General features: G+C 36.5%; 1 protein-coding gene across 3 annotated transcripts in view; it reads left to right on the plus strand.

The window, feature by feature from the left end:
• CADM1 (cell adhesion molecule 1) overlaps nt 1–13,808 on the plus strand; it is a 322,797-nt gene that overhangs the window by 238,896 nt on the left and 70,093 nt on the right. The window lies entirely within an intron of this gene.

Consider the following 13,808-nt stretch of genomic DNA (forward strand, 5'->3'; position numbering starts at 1 on the left):
TTGCTTTATAAGCTGACACTGTACTATGCTTTGAGAATAAAAGATGAAGAAGTAGACAGTTCTCAGGGAGCAAAAATAATTATAATAATATTAATGAGTATTTTGGGGACACACAACCTATGTGCCAGCTCTCATGCAGTATGAATACACTGATTATCCCATTTGGTTTGCAACATATCCTAGTGAGAGAGATATTTTTATACCTATTTTACATGTGAGAAACCTGATGCTTAGCTTAAGTAACTTTTCCAAGATCTAGCTAATAACTGGCAGTGCCAGCATTTGAACCCAGATCAAAATCAAGAGAAGGAAACAACCCTATAAACGAATGATCGTACAACTCTCCGTGTAATGAGTGCCGAGACTAAAACAAGTAAACACACTGTGAGCCAGAAACCTAAAAACCTGGGGAGTTGTGAGAGCTTCATAAAGTGAATGACTTTGAGCCGGACTCTGCAAAATGAGTAGGAATTCCACCAAGGGCAGTTTTCCTGCTTTTATAAATAGATTAGTAATAGAGGGTTTGAACCGTTAATAACAACATAAGAAGTTAATGTCAGTAACAAACTAATGTCAGTCACCAATTTCTTATTGATTTGCTTCCTGCATTCAAACGTAGATTTTTACCTAAGAATATCTATTAGTGTCAAAGTATAATTGTCAAACTAAACGAAATCGTATTAATTATATTTTGTCTGTGCACTTACTTTTCCTTCGTCCATTGTTTCATGAAGGAGGAAAATTATACCTCTTCATGCCACAGGAACATATTACTTGGTGAAGGTTAGGTTTCTAGAGACTTCAAACATCCTAGACACATCCAGGAACACACTAGTAAACTGGAAAAACATCCACCCCAGTAGCTTTCTCAAAGCTCTTACACTTAATAATAAAGGAGGGGATTTTCTGTGAAAAGTGATGGCCAGCATTGGAGGGAAGCAACAGGAGACACATACGAGCCTAACAAGGCTGAGATCGTTTAGAGAAGGACCAAACATTCCTACATATTTTCTTAACTCCTGGAATCCTCCCAGTATGGGAGTATAGGACAAAATAGGGAAGTCAACAAGCTTTGTGGAAATTATTTTGTTTCATTTTATTTTAATTTTAGTCTTTAGAGAAAGATTCAGTCATATGGGAAGCTCACTTTTGTGAAATGTCACATTCCCTCCAGATGCTAGCTAGGTATCTGAGGTGTTGACTGTTGCAGTTTTCCAGTGAGGGCGAGGTATTACGTTATTAACCTAACACTGGTGACCCTTCACATCCTTAGAACATGCAGCTTGTTCTTGGAATTAATTACAGTCCTATATATACAGGAGGGCCTATATATAAAAAATAAGTCATGTTTTTAATGCTATAGATTGAACCTAATTTCAAATGACCAGTCCCCTGCCTATATCTGCTATTCGCCTTATACTTTTCATACTTACAGTGGTTTTAGTTTACAATTTAACATGAGCAATGAAGATGATTTAATTTACTCTGTGCATTTTAGTTAGCCTTGGAATAAAAAGAATAATAGCGAAAGCTCTGAAATGGAAAAAAATTCCATCAGATTATGGAAGATAAGATCCTAGTAATAGGAAAGAGGCTGTTTGGAGATAGTGATGATGCTGATGAAGAAGCTGGAGGAAGAGAAGGTTATATCCTGTTTTTAGCATTTTTGGAACTTAAAAAATACTGTCGCACACATTTCCTCACTTGAGTCTCATAATAAACCCCAAAGAAGAGATGCCATTTACCCTTTTCAAAATATAAAAACAGATTCAGGTTTTCAGTTTTCCTAGTTTTACCACCGGTAAGCTCAGAACTGTGGCACAAATTCCTGTTCTCCAAGTCTGATGTTCTCATTCCTCCTTAAATACCCTCTTGCAAGTGAAAAATAAGGCACCAAATAATGTCCTTATGACAGATCTCTAACTTTAATGATAATTCATGAGCGACCCACACTCAGACAATCCTAATCAAGTTATTTTTATAGTGGCACAAATTTGTATAGTTATGGTGCATACCTGACTGACATGACAGGCTTTGTACTGGACACCTGGCAATCATGAAAGTAAAATCTGGAATCTCCTTTGGCCACTCTCCACAGGCAATCCCTTCATCAAACTCTGGCTTAAAAAGAGCTTTCTAACTCGTGTGCTTCTTCCCAGACTCAGCTGGGGCCAGCAACTCAAGAGCCAGAGGTTAAAAAACTACCACTTGCTTTATGACTGACGGATGATAGAGGGAATAACTTACCAAATAAGGGCCTTAGTCACAGAACCCAATTTTCCAGCTAAGAAATTGTCATTTCATATAATAGTCCAAAGCTACTTGCCTTCCTGGTAGGAGATGTAAGTAAGTTGAATGTTGCAGCATTATTCAGCATGATGATTATCATGGATTTACAGCTGTTTCTTGAACAAACCATATTACACATACTTGGAATACTCTCTAGCATAAGAATATGAAATATCTCCCCTCTCATTTCCCCGTTTTCTGTTTCTGTATAGTAATGTCTGTATAGTTGAAGCTGACATTCACTCTGAGTCCATATCTGATATGTTCCAACTGATATCCTTACTCGCTTGTCCTATCGGCTCTAAGCTTTAAATTTGGAAGGTTTTCAATGGCTCTTGTTGGCAGGAAAGTGAACGAGGAGAGGCAGAGAGAGACTGCTGTTACAGCCAAATTTCAGTGACATAGATTGTCAATACTAATGAATGCCCTTGAAGCAGATACTGTAAATGCCTGAAGTTGGAGTTGAGCAGCCTTTTGAGTCCAGATCATTCTGCAGAATAGACATCTTTTCTCTGAATACTAAAGGCCCAGCCAGTATTTAGACTATGGTTATAGAGCTAGTTTTAGCGGTGATGCATATCGAACATCCTGTTGCTGGTAGGCTTCAAATATTTTTATATGCCGAGAGTATTACTTAAGTTTTATTCCTAAATCATATAATGAGATATAGTAGATTCTTCTATTAGTTCTCCTTCATTCTTTTAGCATTATAAAGCCTCATTGATATAATTGTATACTACACATAGTATACAATACATAGTATAATATAGTATAATATATTATTGCAGTATAATATAGTATAATAACATATAGTATAATATAGTATAATAAATCTCAGTTTCCTCAACTATGTAATGGGTATTCTGGTAAAATATTGCTGTGAGGATTAAATAAGATAACCTAAAAAAACGAAGCATAGCTCCTGGCACAGAGAAAACATTTTGAAAATATGTTAGCAATTGTTATGCAGATGATTAAAATAATGTTCCCCTCAGAAACAGAATTTTTTTGATAGTAAAAAAACTAAAATAATAATAAATACTTTGGAAAAGAAAGAATTTGTTTCTCTTGCTTCCAGATGTGGTAAAAAGCTGTCGCTTCCATTTCTTCCTTGTGTGTAATAATTATTATTACATGTTATAGCCTTGTGATTTTAAATATCCTATAGCGTTAGTCTTTTAACACCCTGGAGGCAGTGCAAAAGGAAAAAAAATCAGCTTTTAGTGAGTCAAAACAAAAAGTGACCCAAGTTTAATCATAATACCTCTTATCAAAGGGAAAATGATATTAAATTGAGTGTTTAAAAGCAGGGTTTAAAAAATGGGGTATATAGACATGCCATATTCATTAAGACTTAAAGTTGGGGTTGTAAGGAAATTCAATTTAAAAAAAAATGTAGAGGAGCCGTTAGTAACAGCAAGTATTGTAAACAATCTGCGTCTGTAATATGCTGTGAGTGAGGGATATCGAAAAGTATTTAAGTGATAGTGACCACAGTAGAGTCAGGTGGCCATCTCCAGAGTTGAAATCCTAAATTCTTCTTTTCATTTAGTTAGAAAAAGGCAACATTATATTTTCTTACAGAGTGAGAGCTCACCAGAGGCAGCAGCAGTGTATATACTAAATGATTTGGGGTAAGAGAAAAATCCAAGTTCCCTTAAGTCCTTATAGGAATAATAGAACCTAATATTTGTATCTTCCTTTGTGATTTTTAAATATTTTTCTTTTTTTTTTTTTTGAGTTTTAGGCATGTAAACTTTTGTTTTAGTTATTAATAGCTTCGATTTGGGAAATGTAAATAGCTCGATATGTAAATTAAAATTATGGATTCCCATTATCTCAGGCTTAAGCTAACTGGGACCCATGACCACACTGGATGGTGTGAGTCAAGTCTGAGATTTGTTAGATTCCAGCATCTAGCTACACAATTCATCTCTTTCAGAATATGACTGTCTTCCCAGGGAGTCCATGCTCAGACAGCAGAAATTTGTACAACTAGTTTTCACTCTGCAAAGTTGTCATTTAATATATCCCAGAGAGCATAGTATCATATTATCAGTTCATTAGCAAAGTAGCTGATACAGAAGATCAGCAGTTGGCCTTCAGCACATTTTGTCTAAAAGAATCAATATATTTTGAAATGCTGGAACCACCACCCAGCTTTGAATTGCTACTGAAGCAGCTCAATCTAAAATTGTTCTATTCTTCCTGTGCCATGAATAAGCATCACAGAATCAAACCATTGAGAAGAAACTACTTTCTTTGCCAACATAATTGGTTTTATAAGAAGCCTCTGTCTTCAAATTGTTCTCCAAAGTCCAAGGCGACTGACTGTGGTTCTTTCTTAATTAATATTTTTTAAGAGCCCCTTTTCTCCTAAGAATCTCTAAGCAGATTTAACAGGCTTAAAATGACTCTTCCGCAAGGTGATTTCAGCGCCATCTCACAAGCAAATAAAACAGTGACTTTTCTACTTTGGAGGCTCTATTTTTCCTCTCTCTTTTAATTCTCACAAAACCTGTCCACTGGAGGGAGTTTTTCTTCAAGGTTAGGCTATCTTTTCTCCAAAAAAAGATGCTATCTTTTTGATGAACAAAAAGGCCATGAAACCTGTCCAGCTATGAAAAGGAGTGAGTGGAGAATAAAGTCTGAGATTTTCACCTTTCAGTGTGAAGAGCAAAAGGATTCCATGATTATTATTATCTTTTATGGTTTATTTTTATATTAGTTTCTTTTATTGCCCTTTGCTTCTTTGATAAGTGAATTTTAATGGAAAAGCTAATTCCGATCTTATGATTAGTGGATGGGTATCACTCCCCACAAACATCCTCCAGAGGGAATTGCACCTCTAAATTTTATGGGATCAGGCAGCTTAAGTGTCATAATTGCTTTGCCCCTTTAGTGCTGTGGGCTGTGATTAAAAAGTCCATTGAGCTCAGACTCTTTTAAAAGGAAAAGCTAATGTGAGTTTAAAATTGAAATAGCATAAGCACAGATGCTATAGCAAGTTTTGTCACAGTCTTCCTTGAAAAGAACTTTCACAGGTCTAATCAATGTTTCTTTTCACAAAAGAGATACTCATCCTATATGTAAATACAAGTTGGACCGTGCTTGACCTCAGTTCTTCAGTCTTAATGTTGAAAAACAATAGACACAAAGTTAAAAACAGCTTGATGCTTATTTTAAAGTTAAGATTCAGGTCACCTTTGGCTTGGCATGGTATAAGAGATCATTCATTCTCTTGAGAGAAAAGGAGAAATAACTCTTCTTGTAAATGAAATAGTATAAAAGGATTTCAGGGGAACAAGAGAAACTTTACATAATTCTTTATAATAACCTTTGTCATGTTTTTAAACTTGACTACTTTCCAGTTTATAACTTGACAGTAGAATTAACAAAAATCTATTCACTAAGTAAGTTTCATTAGCCTTAGATCCATCAAGAACTACGTGAAGGTGAAATCTGGCTGTGCTATTTCTTAACTATCTCTTTCAAAAGCAGCTTCCAAATATAAGGAATGTCGCAAGACATGAGATTTGCAGAAATGGATCTTTGTAAAGTTGATGTGGTTGATGTTTAGACAGACTCTGAACTGAGTGCATAGTGGCAAGCCACCACTGTAAACATCAGTATTCTTGGCTGTTCCCCCTTCATGTGTATTTTGGAGTTAAAGGTGAAATTCCATCTTTAACCCCCTTGTGGTTGTCTGAACAGTGATTAATGAACTAGATGTGATTCCCTGCAGACCTTTCAAAGGGTGGATGAAGGATGGAATTTCAGCTTTTTTTTTTTAAACCAGGCCTTTTGCTTAATACAGCTTTTAAAATTAATGTCCTTTTTTGAATGCCAAGAAAACAAAGGGAATTTCTCAAAAGCATGTGCATCTTGACACAATAGGCCTTAATTGGTGTCAAGAAGATGTTAGGATGAATGGGAAAATGCCCATTTAGCTGATAAGACTGAAAAGTGGAGCCTTGTTATGAGCTGTCATCTCAACGTGTATTTAAACTATAGCAAAACTGAAACATATTTGCCATATAGATCATAATGACTCCAAAGGAGCCATTATACTCTATTATGTAATTACATAATCAAAGCATGCATAGTAATCAGCTTTTGGAATTCAGTGCTAATCAAACATACCTATAGTATGTGTTTAAACTAAAATAGAGAACGTTAATTTGCCATTAGTCAACTAAACAAGAATGTGTATACAGAATATTCATGAATAGCTTAATGTTGTATCAAATGATATTTTTTGTTTTGTATTCAGGGGAAATCAACAATTTTAATTGAAGAAAAAACCAGCACTGAGGAAGATTACTCTTTAACTTGCCATTCAAAAATTTGCCTCACCTTTTACTGATTATAAAAGGAGATTAGATTAAATTCAATATTTTTTTTCTTCCCTAAGCTCAAATGACAGAACAGCAGTCATATCACAAGAGATTTATGAGATCTTGACCATCTCCATTCCATAGGATACAGTGTTACAAATATTACTTGTGAAACAAAGCTTTAAAACACACACACACACAGGTCAAGAATATAGTGCCTTTTTAATTAGAAACAAATCAGTAAATGTTATTTAGAAATAGCCAAGAATAGAAATACCTTGGTGACCCATTAGGAGATGTGGCCTCTACTCTTGACTGTGCCTCACACTTGCCATGTGATTTTTGATGTATCTTCTCTCTGGGTTCCATAAAGCAGGGGTCCCCAGCCCCCGGGCTGTGGACCAGTACCTGTCAATGGCCCGTTAGAAACAGGGGCCCACACAGCAGGAGGTGATCAGCAGGCAAGCCAATGAAGCTTGATCTGTATTTGCAGCTGCTCCCCAGCACTAGCATCACCCCCTCAGCTCCACCTAAGAGCATTAGATGTTAGATTCTCATAGGAACACTGGTCCCTGGTGCTGAAAAGGTTGGGGACCCTGCCATAAAGGTTTCATGAAAAAGAAGGTGGCACAATGAAATATTTCGGTCGGTGTCACATACTCTTGCCCGCTCAGTTATTTGTTGAGTTGGTTTAGTTTATTTAACTGTAAGCTTGTGAGCTATATGGTTCACATTCATTATTTTGACCATTGAATAGACAGACACTCCTTGGAGCAGACAATCAGCATATTCAACTTTACTGCTTAGGATAGCAAAACATGGATGAGGATCAAGAAGGCTAATAGAAGCTTTGTAAACAGCAGACAGATTTAATGCTTTTGATTTTAAATAAATATTCCAGTATTCATAAAGGTTGAAGTATTGCCTCTCTTTGAAATAAAGAGTTGTATTTATGTTGAAGAGGTCTCACCCTTAACTTTAACCCGCAGTTGATGGACTCTTCATTTTGGACACTGGTTCTCACTGACTCTCATCTGCACATTGGATGACTAAAAATGTTACTGTAATATTTAAATGGGACTCAATTCTTTCATCAAAAGCTTTCATGGCTTGAACTTCAAATAATTTATTTTCAAATTACTTTTACTGTAATTCTTATTAATTCAAATAGGTTTCTGATTTGATATAAAACTCTGTAAATGCAAGGAACAGTTTAATGAATTGAAAGATAGGATTGAGTCTTTTAAAGGAAATGTACAAAATATGCTGACAATAATTGCTTAGATAGAAATCAAATCTTAATGGCTTTGTTAATGATTTGTAGTGAACACTGTGTTTACATTCACTTGAGGGAACGTATGCAGTTAGAAAAATTTTTCCCTCTGGGTTTCAACAGAATCTAAATTTTTTTTTCTTCTCCTGAAATGTATTCAGTTCTAGTGCTAGCTCTCATGTTAGCAGGAATTATATAATGCCTCTGTTGGTGATGGTTTTATTGGTGGTTCTTTCAAGTTGGTGATATGGGATCCAACAGAAATGAGACTGGGGAAAAAGCCATTTGAAGCTCGAAGACACAGAGGGCTCACATACGGTTTTCAAAAACATGCAAGTTTTTTGACTCTTTATAAAGTCTAAATTTGGATACCTCTTAGAGAGAAAGAATTAATAATCTCAAGCCTTTAATTAGTGTAAAATTTCAAGAACTATGGTGGCTTTTTTTAAATTAATGACCACACTGATCGCCGGGAGGATTTTTTTTTTGTTTTTTTTTTTTCGGACAATCTATATTTTTAGTTTGACTTTTGCCTATTTAGACAACCTGACAGTGGTGATTTAATATTAGGTTCAGTCTTCCATACAGCAGAGGAAAAAAATAGAGAAAAAGAAAAGGTTTCCCTAATATGATTTTGCTCCTGGAGGAGTAGGTCAGGGGACTTTATTTGCTCTTTCTCTGGGCAAACTGTCTTCCCAGTTAAGAGTCATTGGTGCTCCTCAGTGTCAGTAAGAGTTTACATAGTTGCCATAGTATAAACCAAATTCTGTTCTAACTATGACTTGCCCTTTTATTATAGACTTGACTGGAGAGACTCTCCCGGTGTAAATGAAGTGCTTTATTTATTAACAGCTGGGCAGCGGGGGCGAGAACTCTCGGTGCTGGCAAATGCCCGCCATGCACTGGCAATAAAGGCATTCTCTAGGGGCAAAGTGTGCTGAGTGCTAAAAGAAGGAAGCAGTAGTAAACAAGGTGTTTTACATTCAGGACAGTTCCTCTCTCATCTTGAAGTATGTAATTGTGTTCCGGATAAATTATGGAAATAAAAAAAATCAGAAGTTGCTCACAGGGAAACAACCTTCTTTAAAGACAAGTAAATATTCCAAGGCAGAGCCAGCGGAACCTTGGCAACAAATACTGTTGTTGGCTGGTTAAAAAGGACAAACTGTATGGACTGGAGAAGCTGATAGAACTGGATTCAAACACCAGCTCGGCCACTTAGCTGAATTACATCAGGCAACTTATTTAGATTTCTCTGTGTCTCAGTTTCTTAGCCTATAAAGTGGGGATATTGAAAACTCCGAGTTTGAGAGAGAAAAGTATGCAAAGCAACTAGCACAGTGCCTACCACTGGATAGATGTTCCCTTTCCCACTTTCTGGTGTATGAGAGTGCCATTTCTCATTTGGGCTTCTTGCCTTAAGATTTGGCCTATCGCCCTTTCAGGTGGCCATATTGTTGAATGAATAGATTACAGTCAATGCTAGTATTTTGTGTAATGTCATTTAAATAAAGTTTATGATAAAATGATGTTTCAGGAAAGACTCTATGAGTAAAGCCAATTGAAGAGTGAATTAATAGGAGATTTATGAGCCAACTGCATCCCCACCCCCCGTTCCAGCCCTAACCAACTCGGCTGAAATGGTCTTTACTAATCATCAAAATAGATTTTATCTTTTTTAAGGTAATATGTTTTCTCTTCCTTATAATGAATGTGCCCTAGCAACTTCTAGTTTACTTTGGGAGACTTTCCTGTGAGTGAATGGGCCTCTCCAATGCCAGAGTTTTATTTTTAGAAATTGTGGGGCAAATAGGAAAGTCATAGGGAATACAGTCACTGCTATAAATTAAAATCCAGTCTGATTGTGTCTCCCAGACCTCACCCGTATATACCAATTAGCAGTCAAAAATGTCTATACATGTCAGACATTGTTCCACCCTTAAAATAAATTACTTTGCTGTTAACAGCCTTCTTTAATGGCCATGGTATAGTGTACCTACTTGCTTGCTTTTGCCCAGAACATGTGCTATTTCTGCCTTGACAATGTATCTGCTAATTAAGTTTTAGAAAATCGGAAAGATTTTTTAAATGGATTATTTAAGAAAGGAACCAAAGTTGCCCGTTTGTACCCTTCTGCTACACATCAAATTGTGTTCTGTAACAACCTAATAATTGTCATGATATCTGTTTCAAGGGGAAATTTATCAAGTCACAGTGCACCCTTCTGTTTGGAAGAAATATTTGAGGATGTGAGCAGAAATTATTTTTACATAAAGGCTCCAGGCAGTTAAGAGTACTGACATACATATCATATTTTCATCACTGTCAATTCACTTCCTTTGCCTTGAATAAATAGGTCATTATTATTCCATTTCAGCCATCTTACAGAGCCACAAAATATGGAGCTCTGTTTAATATAACTACTGTCCAGCTGACCCATATAATTTATCAATGATTTTTACAGAGTGAGACATCCTTGGGCCATTACCATCAGCCAAGGCACTTAGATATCTTTCAGCAAAATATTTCATTATCACTTATAATTTTTTAGCATTAGTATTATAACCATGTTAACATATCTAAGAATTGTCATTTTCTGAGATACTGTGTTTTAGGGTGGCATTAGAGATTTCAAAAAACTAATACAACAATGATGATGAACCACCACAGATTGGCAGAGCACAGTGTGTGCCAAAGCCTAGGAAGGGCAAAAACTCGCAGCTGGCAAAAATTTTGCCTGAATGGTTTATTCCATAATAATACATTACACCAATCTGGTCTCATGTTACTTACTTTTAAGTAATAATTAAGAACGTTTAGACTTTTTAAAAAACAAAGGAAAAAAACCTTCAGATTCTGTTGCATTACCTCTATTGCTTAAAACACAAAAACATAGTCAACTCCTCTCTAATCTCATCTCTTGTGCAAATGTTTTATAGCCTTAATATGAATATAGCATGCTACTCAGAATATACTAGTATTCCAAGAGAAGACTAAAAGTATATAGTTATTTCTATAGGGAGTTTTCTATTAGAACATAATTGAATTGCAACTGGCTTTAAGTCACAGTAGCTGCAAGACAGTAGTATCTATAAGGCCATGGATTATGTCGCAGGGATTAAGGCCAGTCACCTAGTAGCCTTTCTCTATGTTCCTTTCATAAACAGAAGGTTCTTATTTGTGCTGCTGATAAACTTCCTTTAGATAGAAGAAATCTCCCCCACCACCCAGTAGACCCCATTTGGTATTCTGGTCTCCTCAAGGCAAGTCCCATGACTCGAGACAGTTATAGCATTTGAATTGTGCCGTTTAATTTTTCCTTCATTTTCTTACTAGATTGGGTTACCCTGAGGAAATAAGGGTATTGTCCTTTCTGTACATACTTTTGCCAGGCCAGCAAAACCACCTTGAAAAGCTTGCTTGATTGGCAGGAATTCCTTTTTCCTTGTTCTTTTCTCAAATCTGGGAATAAACTGCTCCCTCCAGCTGGGTTCTGAATTCTGTGTTTGTCACAGTAATCCACTGAGGAAAAAATAAGCATCCCTTCATTTTTTCCTGATCGCTCTCTTTGTTGTTATTCTGTAACACTGTTCAGCCCACTGAGCATTCACTGCCGCATCAAGCTAGGGCAGATTTACCTTTTCACTCACTACAAGCCCTGTGGGCCCGCGTTCTCACACCCAGGTTAATTCCATGGATTAGAGATCTCACGGTTGGGTTTCATTTTGGTTTATTCCTCAAGCACCAAGAAGTTTTGTTTATCTGTGGCTCTAATAATTTCTTCCTTATCCCTCTAGTTTCCTCTTTTCTAATCCTCTAACAGAGGTTAGTCTATTTCTAGGTGGATTTGGCTGAAAGCCATTTTAGACACCCCTTCTCACATTTCCTCACTGTGTCTTGCCAAAAAGGATCCTTCAGCAGAAATATGATAGCAGGTGGAATCCTCCACTGACTCTAATTGCATCTTTATTTATGCTGTCTCATTTTTTTTTAGAATAGTATTTATCTTTGACCTTTGTTTCTTAATGTGACAGAGTTTTTTAGGGAGTGAATAAGCCACGCTGAGTTGATATATAATTACAAAGAGAGCACCTTGAGATCAGAGACAATGAATGAGCTTTCATTCTTATATCCATACTACTCCTAACACATAATAGTTGCTGAATAAATATTTGGATCTGACATCTAAAGAAATGATGATGGTAATGACGATAGCGGCTACTATTTATTCAGTTTTATGAGAAGCTAGACACAGTGCTAAATGCTTTATATTTATCTTTCTTAATCCTCCCAACAGCTCTGTGAGGTAGCTTTTAATTACTATCCCCATTTTGTAGAGGAGAAACTAGCCCAAGTTCTTTAAAAGATTTACCTGAGATCATACAGCTGAAAAGTAATGTCTGCCTCCCTCTTCCTGGTTGACCATTAATACCTATTGACGGTACTACACTTATGTTCTATAAATGGGGATTAGATATCAGTTTCCACCCACATTGCAGCTTCTTAAGTAAGAAGCTGCACATTGCAGTGTCATATTCTTCTATATCTCCTGCTATGCCAGATATGGAATTGGACATTTGATAATTACTTCATCTTTTGCTTTTGAATTGAACTCTTCTCTCCTACTTGTGCTGTGGAACAATTAGGATGTATACGAGGGGCCCTGGCCATTGTCACTAAGGTTAAAAGCAACAGACAAACCAGATCTGGAGATAAGCCCTATTATATCAATGGATCTAAAGCCTTGACTTTTTGATGTGTTCTGGAAGAGGTTTTCTAAATGGTTAAAAGACGGTAATCTACATAGTTCAGTATTGCCTTTGGGTGAGTCAAGAAGGTGTATCTGAGAGCAGAGTAAGAAACGAACTGTAAACCTTTCCAGGATTTTATTGAGATTCCAAAGAGTCATAGGTAGGTCCTCACTCCCACACAATAAATAACTGAACTGCCTGTCCGTGGTTTCGCTTTCTGTGGCATCAGTTACCCACAGTCAGCCATAGTCAGAAAATATGAAATAGAAGATTCCAGAAGTAAATCATAACTTTTCATTTGTGATCGATTCTGATTAGCATGATGAAATCTCAAGTCGTCCTGCTCCATCCCACCTGGGACGTGAATCATCCCTGTGTCCAGCGTGTCCACATTATCCGTATACACTCCCTGCCCATTAGTCACTTAGCAGCCATCTGGATTATCAGACTGACTGTTGAAGTCACCCTTATTTTACTTAATAATGGCCCTAAAGCACAAGAGTAGCATAGTGATGCTGGCACTTCGGATATGTTAAAGAGAGGTTGTAAAGTAATTTCTTCAAGTGAAAAAGTGAAAGTTTTTGACTCAATAAGAAACGAAAAAAATCATATGCTGGTTGCTAAGATCTATGATAAGAATGAATCTTCTATCCATGAAATTGTGAAAGAAGAAGAAATACATGCTAGTTTTGCTGTTGCACTTCAGACTGCAAAAGTTATAGCCACTGTGTATGATAAGTGCTTAGTTAAGATGGAAAAGGCATTAATTTTGTGGGTGGAAGACTTGAACAGAAAACGAGTTCTGATCGACGGCAATGTGTTGCGCCAGAAAGCACTGAACCTATACAAAGACTTCAGCAAGGGATCCCCTGAAAGGAGTGACACCAAGCCATTTACTGCAATGAGGGAGGTTATACAGATTCAGAACTAGGTTTGGATTGGAAAATATAAAAATTATGATTGAGAGAAAGAGAGAGGGAGAACATTTTCACATAGCTTTTATTACAGTACAGTTGACCCTTGAATAACACAGGATTGAACTGAGCGGGTCTACTTATATGTGGGTTTTTTCCAATAAAAATGTACTGTAAATGTATTTTCTCTCATAATTTTCTTAATAACATTTTCTTTTCTCTAACTTTATTGTAAGAATACAGT

Source organism: Pteropus vampyrus, unplaced genomic scaffold (assembly GCF_000151845.1).
Source record: "Pteropus vampyrus isolate Shadow unplaced genomic scaffold, Pvam_2.0 Scaffold110, whole genome shotgun sequence".
In the NCBI taxonomy this organism is placed as follows: domain Eukaryota; kingdom Metazoa; phylum Chordata; class Mammalia; order Chiroptera; family Pteropodidae; genus Pteropus; species Pteropus vampyrus.